General features: G+C 41.8%; 1 long non-coding RNA gene and 1 pseudogene across 1 annotated transcript in view; one reads left to right on the plus strand and one right to left on the minus strand.

The window, feature by feature from the left end:
* Nucleotides 1–2,960, plus strand: part of LOC132240710 (uncharacterized) — a 103,436-nt gene extending 100,476 nt beyond the window's left edge. The window contains exon 3 of the long non-coding RNA XR_009454386.1: nt 2,152–2,960. This is a non-coding gene — a long non-coding RNA (uncharacterized LOC132240710). The remainder of the gene's footprint in view (nt 1–2,151) is intronic.
* Nucleotides 2,961–11,039: 8,079 nt separating this feature from the next.
* Nucleotides 11,040–12,565, minus strand: LOC132240707 (ras-related protein Rab-11A-like; annotated as a pseudogene).
* Between the last annotated feature and the right edge of the window lie 2,744 nt (nt 12,566–15,309).

Genomic DNA, 15,309 nt, shown 5'->3' on the forward strand with positions numbered 1-15,309 from the left:
GAGATATTATTTACCTTACCTAGCTCATAATTTTCCTTAGAGGAGCAAATGAAATAATATATATGACATGGCTGGTAGACCATAATCCACTCTACAAATATAAGTGAAACAAACAGCATTTTCATCAGGCTCAAGTGGTAACGGCTGCTGCTTATCTGGTCTGCCCACTCTGAGTATCAGTTTTTTGAATAAAGTGGTCAGTTTGGAGATACTGAGTCCAGATGCCCCTGTATGTTATCTAGAGATAGTTGTTAGCCCAGACCTATATTGCCAACTAAAAGATTAATTTAGAAGAACATTCATCTTATAAGATGAGAACTATACATTTAGCTTTTACATAAATATAAGTAAAAAACATTAAATAATGTGCAGTATTTCTGATATTTTACCTCTAAGCTTGCTTACCACGGAACTGATGACATGGTTAGGCAAATGCAGTTAATGATTAGCATTAATGTTTAAGAGCTTAGACTTTGGAGTCAGAGAAACATGGGTTCAATTTTCTCAGCTCTACCTTTATCACCAATGAGGCCTTGGGCAAGTTACTTAAATTCTCTAAGATTCTTTTCTACATCTTTAAAATGTATCTACCCCTCAGACTGTCGTAAGGATGAAAACAAATAATGGAAGTAAGTGCCTGGAACATAGGAAATGCTCTGTAAATGTACAGTGTTATTACCAACTCGGTCTGTTTTCTTTCCTGGCTTACTGATCCCTATACACCCATTTGTTCCATTTTTCTTCCATTCCACTTGGAATGAATACTTTCAGGTATCCCAGTCTTAACTAAGAATGCCAGGAACTCTGCCTCTCAGTCTGCAACTGCGCCCAGGAAGCCAAATTTCTGTAAAGGGGAGAGCTTTCCTCCTGTGCACTCATTACCCTGAGAGAGAATTTTATTCTCTCTGGCTTTGGACAACAAAAGGATATGCAATTTGGAACCAAAGTAAAAAGGGAGTTTTACTGTTTAGTCATTCCATAGCTACTATCACATTGGCTCTACAAGTGATGTGATTCATTATTAACTTTAAAACAGGAGCTTTTCTGTGATTTTGAAGTAGAAGTCAAAAATTCTCGCCATGGCACTGTATTTTGGTTTGTGTAAGTGTTTTCACCTGAACTGCACTTACTGAGGCCTTACTGTGTTCTCTTTTCTGGGAAGAAATACAAAGATGAATAAATTATCTTTCCCTCAGAGGAGCTTAAATACTATGAAGGACATAGACAAGGACACAAACAGTGGAAGGGAGTGAGCAAGTAGGGCAGGAAGGACGACCTGAGTGTGGCGCTCTCTATTCTGGATGGGATTCATGTGTACGGGGTGGTGGGGCAAGGAAGTTAAAAGATCATGGGCACTGGATTGGGCCTTAAGCCTGACACTTGGATCATTAAACTATTCTGAGCAAGCCACTTGCCCTCTCTGAGCCAATTTTCTCATGTGAAAAGGAGAATAATGCTTACCCCAGAAGATTGTTGTGAGGATCAACTGAGAGGCAGTACCTACCAAGTACCATGCTGGGCTAATTGTATATAATAAATATTAGTCACTATACTAGTAAATCTCACTATGATTAATACACCAAGTCATAGATAGTATTAAAAGTCTTGTCAGGCCCTAACCAGTTTGGCTCAGTGGATAGAGCGTTGGCCTGCAGACAGAAGGGTCCCAGGTTCGATTCCGGTCAAGGGCATGTACCTTGGTTGCGGGCACATCCCCAGTAGGGGGTGTGCAGGAGGCAAGCTGATCGATGTTTCTCTCTCATCGATGTTTCTAACTCTATCCTTCTCCCTTCCTCTCTGTAAAAAAATCAATAAAATATATTTTTAAGAAAAAGTCTTGTCAGCATATAGGGTGAGTGGAGGAGGCTTAATGAAAGAGATCTTAAGTTTCAGCAGCAAGGTGGACATGGAGCATCTTCTCAGCTATGCAAACAGGAACATTTGCTGAACATTTGCCACTTTTCTGACACAGATGATGACATCCTGTGGTCATTCCCCTCCCCTGGTGAGATCTTAGGTGGTGGTTTCATGCACACCCCACCCAACATGGTGGATTATCTGACGGTAACAGAGAAACAGGAAGATCAGTGGTTTCAAATTGAGCAAAGATACTATGTGTTTTACAGTAAATAACTCTTCCACTTTTATCAGTTCCTTGACCAAATGCTGAGAAAATTGTGATGTGAAATGATAAGGAAGTCCAGACACCGTTTTTGGAAGAACTGAAAGCCGCCTTGGTGTTGGGAGCCCATCCTGCCATCCCTAGCGTGCTGAATGAAATGACAGCTGAAAAGGACTTGGTGGACAGATGGATGGAAGGAGGAAGGAAGCCGGCACCTTCCTTGATGAAGCTGCTGTTTTGCACGAGAATCTCTCATTTGATTTGACCAAGTTAGGGAAGTAATCCAGATTTAAATAAAGTTACTGTGTAAAAGTTAACTCAGCTCATTTATTATGAAATCCCTTGATTCATGGGAAATATGGGGTTTCTAGGAGGAGGAAATGAGATAATTTGTAATATAATGGTTAGTATTCATAAGAAATACCACTATGGTTTTTCCTCTGTTTCTAAAAGCACATTCTCATAAGGAAATTATAACACTTAAAGGCTTTATGGATATTGACATGGTTGTATCTATGTTAATCATGATGATGATCATAACAGTGGGTATCAATTTTAAGCTTCCAGTTTAGGTTATGGGGATCCCTGGGTTTCAATTCAAACTGTATGACTCTTGAAAAGACACTTATATTCCATCTTTTTAAGCTTTATAAGGGTAGAGGTATTCTCTATCATCTTCAATATGGTATCCTACCCAGAGTCCAGCACAGTGTCCAATACATGATTGATGTTCCATTAATATTGTTGAAATACTTAATTCAACATTCATTATCTCTTTTAATACTCACAACAACCCTGAAAGCTCAATATTATTAGCTCTAGTTTGTGAACAATAAAGTTTACCTGCTTATTTCAAAGCTATTACAGACTTATGTAATGGGATGTTGCAGGGGTGGGAGAAATTTGCTCTATGATCACATGATCTCGGAGCATAACATAGGAAACTCAAAGAGAATAATATTGTTTATGTGAAGATTCTTTTTATGTTTCCACAGAGTGGGAGGGAGTAGTTCTGTTGGCCATTTGACTAGAGAAGGAGCTCAAACCCATGTTTATGGAGAAAGGTGGAATCAAGTGGAGATGTCTGGTCTGGAGAAGAGAATGTTTGGGGAACATCATAACCATTCTCACGTAGCCCACAGCTGACTCAGAGCAGACAAAACTATCTTGACCTATGTGTGCCAAGGGGGCAGAACACATGCAGGTCTTAGGGAAACCAATTTTGGTTCGACATAGGGAAGAACATTCTAATTCCTTCTGCTATTTATAAGTAGAATAGACCACCTTAGACATAGCAAATCCCCTGTTGTTGAAGATGTCCAAAGTAGGATTACATGATCACTTGACAAAGGTCTTGTAAAAGGGATTTACACATTGGCTAAAGGGAGAAAGGCACTGGGCTAAATGGATATATCCTTGATGTCTCATAAAATCTATAATTCTATAATCCTGTATTTAAAATTTGTCAAGATGAGTTCCAGAAATGAATGTTTTTAAAAGGAAACTAAATGATAGATTAGGTCAGATTCCTTAGCCTATAAAATGTCCTTGGGCAGAATACCTGTCTATGTGAAACAGCACTATGATCCCAGCACCCATTACCATGCCTGACCCATAGCATGCATTTATATGAATTATATGAATTCTCTATATGAATTGGTTGGAATCTTGAGTACAATGGGGAACCAACCTACCAAGCTCTGAGCGGCGACGTACCAAGAAGTTATGGAGTGTAATAGGACTGAAAACGCAACCAGATCAACTTTCCTGTTTCCCTTTCCTATGTAGATTATAAATTTGGTCTAGAGGGAAATATTTCCATTTATTTGTGTTTTAAACGTTGGACTTGCATAGAGTCTTTGCCTCGACGTGCATATTTTCTGTTGGCCTCACTAGCTCAGGAGCTGTTTGCGAGGAGATCACATAAAAATCAACTCGTGGAACGCTGGAATGAGAGGACCAGCAGGGGCCTGAGAGATGCCCTCCTCTACTTTCAAGAGTGATGGGGACGTAAATTATCAGGCAAAAAATAACAAACGCCATAACTCAAATGGGGAGCCACCCCCAGAGGTGACACTGGAGAAACCCCAGAGGGAGACAATGATTGTGTCTAGCAGCTATCAGGGTGTCAATGCAATATACCCAATAGAGCAGGCTGGTGTCCAGGAGCAATGCTAGACTTGGGACCAGAAAGCCTGGATTTTCCTCTGGCTCTGCCTGTCCCTCACTGCCTGTGTGACCCTTACATGTTCCTTATCCTCTCTAGCTGTCACCTGGGGCTACATGACATTCAAATAATTCTCCTATTGGGGGATAGCTGTTATAGAGGCAGGAGAGTAGGTTGGTAGCAGTGGAGGGCCATTTTAAAGGAATAGAGTAAGTAGGATTGCATCTATAATGGATGTGGGATGTGAAGGAGGGGAAGTGGTCAAGGACAACTCCTCAATTTCTGACTTAGACAGCTGGGTGGATGGCAGCCATGTTTGCTGATACAGGAACAAGCAAGCAGGAGGGGTTTTGAGAGGAAGTAATGAACCATACCTCGTGGTTCAGAAAGATCCTGGCCCTTTGGCTCTTCCCCTACCTCCTTGAGTGCAAACAGGCCCCTCGAATGAGCGGGTGGGCGATCCAGGCAGCTCAAATGTGACAGAGCCGCCCTGGTTATGCTTCCTGGTGCTGGAATGCTTCAGGAGCCGCTGTAACTCAGACTTAAATCCCTACATCCATCTCTTCTCTTATTGCTAAGGCAGTTCTGGGAACCACAAATCTAAACTTATAAAGAAAAAGAAGAGAACCAGGGGAAGCTTCCAGATTAGAAGCTGGTTTCCTGCCAGTCTTTTGCTTCATTTAATGTGCTCGCCCACACTCTCCCTGGTTTCCGAAGACCTACTGCAGGCTTGACTCCTGCAATCTATGGCAGTGCCTCCAGGCCTTGGTGCTCAATAAGTGAAACTAGAAGGTTAAGAAAATGGAACTCCCCGAGGACTGGGGGTGGCTGGGAACATCCAGCTGGGTGGCAGACTGCGGGAATGGCAGGACAGGGGTCAATATGTAATGGACAGAACAGAGCTCCCACTGAGTGGGCACTGAGCTACCACTGATCTCGGCCTCACTGAAGTGCTGCAGGCCCGGGCACGGTGAGCTGACCCCAGTAAAGCCAAGCTGGAGTATAGAAAACAACCGGCATCCCACGGCATCTTCTGACTATCACTGTGAAGAGAATAAATGTATTATTTTTGTTTCTAATTACAAAGGCAATATGTGTTCATGGTAGAAAATCAAGAAATTCAGAAAAGAAAAATACTCAACTGTAATCCCAATAAGCACTCCTGCCATTTGATGAATTTTTACTGAATGTTGAAGGTACAATTTAAGGCCCACAACAACCCCGAGATTTAGGGAATATTATTATTCCCTTTTAATCAATGAAGGGACTAAGGTTCAAAGAGGTTGAGATTTGCCTAAAGACACACAGCTGACAAGTGGTGGAGTCCAGGTTTGAATCTGGTCCTGTATCCCATTTTCCCACGATATTTCATTTGTCTTGACCCATGGATAATGCTAGAGGGGATGCCACTTTGTCAAATAACCCCAATTTGCAGATGGGAAATACTCCACAGCAAAAAGGTACTGCATGAAGATGATGTGTCTTATCTATCAAGTGTCTTGTCAGACACTTCCTGCAATTTTGTAAACTCACCCATTGCAAAAGTGGTGGTGTTCGGATTCTTTGCCCTTTCTGACAACCAAAACAGAAAGCAACTTTCCTTCCATTACTTGGCTGGAGGCTTCCTTCTGCTTCTGCCCAAGACAGGTTGTGGTTAGCACTCACTGCTTAACCTCTTCCTCCTACAAGCCCCTCTTTGAAGTAGAACATTTTGTTTTGGCCATTTTGACACCATGGACATTCTGTGACCCTAAATACCAAGCCGATCGCTTATAGAAAGTGAACAAATGAACAGCCTTACCCCATTTCTAAGCTTCACTGTCTTCACCACATCTCTGACTCCAGCCCATTCTTGCATCTCCCATCTGATCCTCACTTTACCCTGATGTTAGGGTGCATTTCTTCTGCATAGAGTACTTGATGGTTTTTTTTTAAATTTTGAAGTTCCTTTTTTTAAAAAAAAATCCTCAATGAGGATGTGCTTTTATTGATTTTTAGAGAGAGAGGTGGGAGGAGAGAGAGAGAGAGAGAGAGAGAGAGAGAGAGAGGAGAGGAGAGGAGAGGAGAGGAGAGGAGAGGAGAGGAGAGGAGAGGAGAGGCGAGGAGAGGAGAGGAGAGGAGAGGAGAGGAGAGGAGAGGAGAGGAGAGGAGAGGGGCGAGAAGAGAAAACACTGATCAGTTGCCCTGACCGGGATCGAAGTTGCAACCTTTGATGTATGGGATGACCCTCCAGCCAACTGACCCACCCAGCCAGGGCTTGAAGATGCAAACACACTTAACACTGGGATATCTTCTTAATGAATTAACCTTTTTGTCAGTATGAAATAAACTTATTTATGTCTGGCAATACTCCTTATCTTTTTAAAAAACAATGTATTGAATTTATTGAGGTTATACTGGTTAATAAAATTATATAGGTTTCAAATGTATGATGATTTTTTAAAAATTGAAAATTTAATGCTTTATTTTTTAAAATTTATATTTTGATTTCAGAGAGGGAGGAAGAAAAACATCAATGATGAGAGAGAATAATTGATCAGCTGCCTCCTGCATGCCCCACACTGGGGATCGAGCCCACAACCTGGGCATGTGCCCTTACCAGGAATCTAATCGTGACCTACTATTTCATAAGTTGACACTCAACCACTGAGCCATGCTGGCCAGGCTAATGCTTTATTCTTTAAAGAAATGAATTAACTGTGAATGTCAAAATATCACTAGCATCAAAATGACCTCAACAAAACATCACATACCTAGTACCAAACCCTGACTACCCAGCTTGGTCCCAGCCAGTCTCTTGCTGACAGCGTTATACACTTCCTGTGCATCCTCCACTGTTAACTGGCCCTGACCTTGACAAGTTATGTAGCTCCCATATGTCTCAGTTTCCTTGTTTTTTAAATGGAGGATAATATCTATTTTATAAGGTTGTGTGATCAAATGCTTGTAATACTTACGTTTGTAAAGGTCTTAGAATATGACCGACACATTGGAAGCACTAGTAAATGTTAGCTATTAAGACAAATGGAGTTGTCTGTCTATCTTGTCACCTCAAGAGCCAGTAGTTAAGATGTATTTCTTTTAAAATTATTTAAAATGTCAGTGGTTTTCTTGTTTTATTTATTGGAATCACTGAGTAATTTTTAAAATTGCACATGCATAGTAGTTTGCATACAATTATATGTTGAATAGACTTTTGTGGGCTTGCCTAGAAACTCTAATAACCACTTTGAACATTGTGTGTGTGTGTGTGTGTGTGTGTGCACGCGCGTCTATCTGTTGGCAGCGAAAACAGCACTTGGTGTTAGACTGGTGGAGTCAGACCAGATCTTGGTTGAGTGACCTCAGTACTTGCGTTCTGGCTAAGAAAGAATTCAGAGCCAATAGTCAAACTATAAGAGAAAGTTTATTTAGAAAGTCACAGAAGTAGAAGAGGGGCTCAGGAAACAAGTTACAGAGACAAAAGAAGGGCTTAGGAAAGAGAAAGGTAAAGGCAGGGCACCTGGTGGGGAAGAGGGAGATGAGAAAGGCTCAGGCATGTTCCCAAGAAGGAGAGTGCCCTGGACCCTCCTTCCTAAGGGCTTTTATGGCTGGGGATTTTAGGGGAGGTCCCACGAGAGGATCTCAATAGAATATTCACCAGCTTTCCAGGTGTGTGTCCTTTCAGGGTCATGGTCCCCACTGACTAGTCGGCTCCATGGGGTCATTAGTCATTGCAGCTGGTCCTGATATCAGTCATGCATCACTGGTCTGATTTTGCTGCTTTTCTGGGCCTGAAGCTGAAACACAACTGAGGCCTAGATGTGATCCCTAGAGGTTAATGCTTGAGGGAGGTTGTGCAAGGGCCCGCATGGGAGTCATATGAGGCTGCTCTTTAGCCCCTTGTTCTTCCTCCAAAGGGGTCTACCTCATGACTAGTGACATCCAGGGGAGGAAAGGTTAGGGCAGGGTCTGAAATGCATGACCAGAGATAAGAAAGTCAGGAGATTTAAACCGCATGACCATCAGTATGCTAGGGGAGGAAAGGTCACACTAGGGGAGAGGTCCTTGTTTTCCTAGTTTTGCCCATTGCTAGACACCAGGGACTTTCCAACTTGGTGACCTTCTGTATCTGGCCCATCATCCTTGCTCTGCTCATGCCTGTCTAACTGCCTGTCTACATGTACCTATCTATCTACATGTATATATACATACCCACACAAACATTATTATTATTTTTTAATCCTCACCAAGGACATGCTTCTATTTATTTGAGAGAGAGAGAGAGAGAGAGACATCAATGTGAGAGTGAAATATCAATTGGTTACCTCTAGTACGCACCTTGACTAGGGATCAAACAACCTGGGCCTTGACTGGGAATTGAACCCCAAACCTTTCAGTGTATGGGACTACATGCACTCCAACCAACCGAGCCACGCCAGCCAGGGCCACATTATTTTTGCAGTGAATTTTTGGAGAACAGTTTTCAGGTAATATATCTAGTTTATTTTATAAATTTATTTTCCTTTTATTTATTTTTCATTTCCAAAGGTTGGCTGCTAAAGCATTGTCAAGACTCAACCTGGTCTTGAATAGCATGTGAAGGATGTGTGTTTTATTTCCTGTGTGATGCGGAGCCGCTTGTGGTGTTAGAGGAGAGTCTCAGTCTAACTTGTGGGCTAGGGAGCAGTGCAAAGGCTGGTCTGGTGAGGGGATCTTGCAGCCAGGGAGATCAATTAAGAGGCTGTTAGAATAATCCAGACTGCGAGTTTCAATAAAGATGCCAGACAAGAGGAGATACACATAAGAATAATTTTGGGGTAGAACTGAGAGAACTCAAGAATGGAGTGCTAAGAGAAATGGAGATCATTCTAAAAGTTTTTATTTGGAGAATGGTGAAACCATTCAGAAAGTCAGCCTTCTCTATTGTTTTCTAAATACAAATGGGATCCGCCCAGCCAGTGTGGCTCACTGGTTGAGCATCAACCAATGAACTAGGAGGTCACAGTTCAATTCTCGGTCAGGGCACATGCCCAGATTGCAGGCTCAATCCCTAGTAAGGGGTATTCAGGAGGCAGTCAATCAATAATTCTTTCTTATTGATATTTCTATTTCTCTCTTCCTTTCCTTTCCTCGTGGAGATAAAAAACAACCACCAAAAAACAAATGGAATACAAAATTTTCAAGGAGAGAAAGATAGGCTGTGGAAAATCAGAATACAATGCAAGCCTCTTTTTCAACTAAAAAAAAAAATCTATGTGCACCCAATAATTTTGACATCTAACCTACAACTAAATGAAATGGAATGACTAAAAAAGGAAAGAAAAAAAGAAAAGGAAAGATGAAGAACATATAGGGTTGATAATGATTTTCACTGATGATCCACTTGACAGTGATAATTAAGCACATTAAATGTTACATTCCAGGGAGTGTTGGGCAGATGCTAAGTTTGTGAAACAACACACTCTTTCATCTCTGCAGATGTCGAAGTTTTCCTCTTCCAACAGAGCAGCCAGAAACTTGTTTGGAAAGACCCAAGCAAGGCCACAAGCACCCCAACTACATCCTTTCCAAGATGCTAATAGACTTTCATCCAAGACCCCTGAAGCCTGCGTGTTTAGTGGGCAAAGGACCAGACGAAGGGACTGCCCTTGTCTGAGACCATGTGAGCAGCCAACCATGCAGAAGGGTGTGGCTGAGGCTTCCAGCCCAGAAATTGTGTGGTCTCCACAAAACCACATTCCCTTCCCACCTCCCTCACAAACACTCCAGCTGGCACAGGGAGAGGTTTTGAAAATGAGAGAATGAAGCTTTCCTATGTTGTATATCTGGGTTTTGTTACCATATTTTTAAAGTCAGGACTCCAGATGCATGACATATACAGTTGTGCTAATGGCAACTAAGGGACAGAATATTTTTAAAACACTGAAAATATCTACCAACATGTGGTTGCCATGGTAAAAGCACATCATTTAGAATACTGATTCCACAAATATTTATTTGGCATCTACTAGGGGGCCAGGCATTGTTGTAGGCACGACAGAAGAGTGAACAAAACAAGCATGCTATGTCATGGGAATGTGCACCCTACTGGGCAGTGCAGTGAGATTTAGGATCCGGTCCATTAAGTTAAAGATAATATCCAAAAAGAACATGACTGGGTAATTATATTTTTAACTTCTGCTTGGATCCTTAAAGTTCAAAAGGACCAATTCTCACCCTGCCTGACTAATTAGTGATATAGTCTCCAACCTCCAGTGGGAAGCTCTCTTCTCTGAGCTGCCCTGCACTTCCTTTGATCATCTGAAAAGCACTGGAGCAATGCATCATGTGTTATAATTATTTATGTATATGTCTTTTTTTAACAGCCTCTTGTGTTTATTAAGATAACTCTTGTCCAGCAAAAAGAGGCCCCTCAAATCAACGTTGATGCTTACAAAAATCAAAAACAAAATTTACTGAATGCCACAACCCTATTAAGGCGTTCTAGAAAGTGACTTCCAGAATAATGGGAAAGTTTCAAGCTCTGCACTGCGAAAAAGTGTGTGAATTATAAGCTGCTCATGAAAAGCTGCTCTGTCGGCTAAATGATAGCTTATTTCTCAAAGTTTTAGTTTGATTTAATCAAGACCAACAGGTCTGAGCTTCAAATGATCAAGTTCTGTTATGTCCTATAGCGACAGGCTTCCATGATGAAAAGTAAACAATAATTGAGGAATCCAAACAGTCAGTTTATTAAACCAAGGCTGGTGAAACCATAGCGTGAAAAAAAAAAAAAAAAAGCTAAAATCAAAAGACTTTAAGTCATGGAAAATTTGTAAAGTACGAGGAAATAATAAAACACAAGAGTGACCACAAGAATTACAAATATATTTAAACCTCAGACCCGGGAAATGGACCATACACAGCCTTCTAGGGGAGAAGAGAAACGTCTCATGTTTTGAAAGCATCACACCTTTGGCTTATTTTCGGTGGTTGGTGGAACATGAATGGGAACCACAGTGTTGCTTGGAAACGTCATTTTCACATCTGTCTGACATTCGCTTCTGGGAAACAATGCGACATATCTCCATCAGAATTGTCTGAAAAGCAGCTTCTACATTGGTAGAGACAAGAGCTGATGGCTCAAAGAATGACAAGCCATTCTTTTCTGCAAAAGGTCTTGCTTCATCTGTAGGAACTGTCCTGAGGTAATACAAATCACTCTTATTGCCCACAAGCATGATAACAATGTTACTATCGGCATGACCTTTCAGTTCTTTCAGCCATTGCTCTACATTTTCGTATTTGAGATGTTTAACAATGTCATAAGCCAGCGATTTTCAACCGATGTGCCGCAAGAATTTTTAAAACATTCAATACCTGACTATTTAGTCTGAGGCATTGACCTTTTTCCCTCAGATTGTCAAACAAAAAAGTGACAACAGCCAACATGACAATAGACATCAATTGTGAATGAATAAAAATTATGCCTATTTTTTTTTCCAGATGGGCAAAAAGTATAATATATATTTCGGTGTGCCACAGAACTTTAGTAATTAGTTTATGCGTGCTATGAGACGAAAAAGGATGAAAATCACTGCCATAAACCAATAAGGCACATACAGCCCCACGATAGTATGTTGATGTTCTAGCTCGGTATCCTTTTTGCCCTGCTGTGTCCCATATCTGTAACTTGATTGTTTTCCATCAACCTGGATGCTTCTTGTTGAAAATTTACTCCAGTGGTGCTCTTGGTTTTGAGATTAAACTCATTTCAAGTAAATTGAGGCAGGAGATGACTCTTTTCAACACCAGAATCTTTAATCAGGATAATTTTGAAGAGGTGGTTGTACTTGTGGTTGCTGTATCTATCCATTGGGAAGCCCAGGAATGAAGGGACGGGAGCATCACTGAGTGGTATGGATGGGACCAGGGGGCATTGCTGCAGGTGTAACCCCAGCTTCAGCTGCCAAACTGTGTGAAGGACCCCTCCCATTTGTGCGAATATTTTATCAATTTTTGTAGACTCTTTGGGAGCAGGCTGCTTTTGCTTCTCTCTTTAGATCCCTCACTTGACACTGTCCTGATTCTCCTCCCGTTTCCTCCCTATTCACTATGCATCTGATGTTCCTTCCACGCAGAACTCCTTGCTAGTCCCCACATCTGCCAGGCTCTTTCCAGTCTGTGCCTTTGCACACACAATTTCCTCTGATGGAACACGCTTTCATTCTTTGCTTTGGAAAACTGTGACTCTTTTTGGGAGACTCCACTCAGAAGTGGCTTCCTCAGTTAATCCCTCCTTCACTTACTGGGTATTAAGTGGTCATACCAAAACTCCAGCATATCTGTTAGCTCGAGTTTTGTCACTGTGTGTGTGTGTGTGTGTGTGTGTGTGTGTGTGTGTGTGTGTGTGTATGTCTATAAGCTCTGGGGTAAAGTCCTCATTTTATCTGTCTAGATCAGTGGTTCTCAACTTTCTGGCCCTTTAAGTACAGTTCCTCATGTTGTGACCCAACCATAGAATTATTTTCGTTGCTACTTCATAACTGTAATGTTGCTACTGTTATGAATCATAATGTAAATATCTGATATGCAGGATGGTCTTAGGCAACCCCTGTGAAAGGGTCGTTTGACCGCCAAAGGGGTCGCGACCCACAGGTTGAGAACCACTGGTCTAGATCTTTGGGTCCTTGTATCTTTGCCTTTCATTTCAGTGAAAGTGTATGGGGCGGGGGGATAAAATGGATACATATGTAATACCCTTTGTAATACTTTAAACAATAAAAAAAAAAAAAGAAAGAAAGTGTATGGAATATCTTACTTGCCTTCTGAATGACCAGGGAGAGAGCCATGACTCTAAGGCCCTGCGCGCGCGTTCTCTCTCTCTCTCTCTCTCTCTCTCTCTCTCTCTCTCTCTCTCTCTCACACACACACACACACCTCATTTGTCCTTGCTAGAAATTTCCCCCAGTGCTCACTCCTTGGCTTGAAGGCATTGAGACTTCTGTTAGAAGACAAAAGTTATACAATGGATGAAGGACCAAGAGACTTATATTTTAATTCCAACTCACCTTGCAATTAGTTCTGTGACCTTGGCCAAATCATATCGTCTCTCTAGGTCTGGGTATCTCCATTGATAAAGTGCAAATTGAACTCAATCCAGATGATACATACTGGTCGATTTTTCCCTTCCAGTGATTAACTTCAGTCAAATGGTAGGAGCCTCCCAGAGAGCTTTGTGGAAGATTGTAAAGTTCAGGTCAGGAAAGACACTCACCTAGAAAGAATATAGTGATTGTTTCTGGCCATTTAGCACAGAAGTGGGAAGTGGGGCACCTGTGCCTGTTACTTGCTGACATTGCACTGGATAGGTTTTCAAGTTCCTTTTAGCTCAAACACTCCGTGCTTCATGATCCATGCAAGATTACATGTAAAGCCAGTTCAGTTTTGCTCAGGAGGCATATGTCAAGTGTCTGCTTCATTCTATGTACTGGGCAGTTCGAGATAGAAAGAACAATAATGCACAGTTGTTGCCTGTTAGGGACTTTGGGTGATTAGTAGAGGGCGGTGGTAAGTGTAATCTCCTTTTAGCAGATAACCGAAACTGAGGCTCCACCAATGAGTGGAGGAATGGGGTCTCAGACTAGTTTGATTCAAAGTGCTTTATGCTTTTTCATATCCCTCACTACCCTTCATTTAGAAGGGTGCTTTCATGCCTGGTGCATCATAGCAGAGGCCCAGGATAAAGAGTGGATAGTGTTAGAAACCTGGAGGGATGATTATAAAAGGGAACAGAAGAGTCCAGAAAACAAATTCACCTACTGTATGAGGGTTGGCCATGGCTTCAGCTCAGGAAGCCTTCATCAGGTCACATTTCAGGCAAACACATTTCATCATGTCCCATATGCCTCAATTCCAGGGAAGATCCTGTCCCCTTAACATTAATGGAGTTGGGGAGAGGTAACAACCCTTCTGTGAGGAAAGAGGGCAGGATTTCAATCAAATCCTATTGATAGACATCAGGCCTTATCCTTGTGCCATGAAAGGTGTCTACCAAACACCACCTGAGGGCATGGTCCTATGCATTTGTGAGGTTTGAAGGAGCCTTTTATATCTACTTGGTTTGAAAATGCCATTTTTTCCAAGTAGTGAGATTTTTCTAAGTAAGAGCAGATGGCTCTTTTCTGGGCCATGTGTATACATCTTGATGTAGGTGGGGGGTGACCATAAATCTGGAGTGTGATCTCTGGACTCCACATGTTCAGATTCTTAATGGTGATCAGGCTCTGAGAAAACTGTTCCTGTCACTAGACTCACACAAGGCAGACAGACATGAAGAAAGGAAGTTATTGATTTGTAATAAATTTTCACACTACATGCAATGCACATACTAACATCATATGCTCCAGTAAAGTTAGATAGCAAGGTCATCCATTTCATGATACTGATGGATCTGGGAAACCAACCAACAGTCAGGAGGTTGCTAAGGGAGAACCCAATGTTGGAGAAAAGAAGATTCAATGAACTGAATATGATACTTATTTTTGGCTACAGTAACTTTAATATAAAATGGAGCATGTTGGTCCTAACTGGTTTGGCTCAGTGGATAGAGCATTGGCCCAAGGACTGAAGGGTCCCGAGTTTGAGTCTGGTCAAGGGCATGTACCTTGGTTGCAGGCTCGATCCCCAGTAAGGAGGCAGCTGATCGATGATTCTCTCTCATCAATGTTTCCTCTTTTTAAAAATTCTTTATTGTTTATGTTTATTCTTTATGTTTAAAGTATTACATGAGTCTCCTTTTATCCCCCATGGACCTCTCCCCCACCACCCCTTCCCCCAAGCACAAGCCCTCACTCCCCCCCCCCTACTGTCTGTGTCCATTGGTTTTGCTCATATGCATGCATACAAGTCCTTTGGTTGATCTCTCCACCACCACCCACCCCTCTGCCTTCCCTCATAGGTTATACAATCTGTTCGATGCTTCTATGTCTCTGGTTCTCTTTTTGTTCATCAGTTTATGTTGTTCTCTCATCAATGTTTCTATCTCTCCCTCTCCCTT

This window comes from Myotis daubentonii, chromosome 9 (assembly GCF_963259705.1).
Source record: "Myotis daubentonii chromosome 9, mMyoDau2.1, whole genome shotgun sequence".
Classification (NCBI taxonomy): domain Eukaryota; kingdom Metazoa; phylum Chordata; class Mammalia; order Chiroptera; family Vespertilionidae; genus Myotis; species Myotis daubentonii.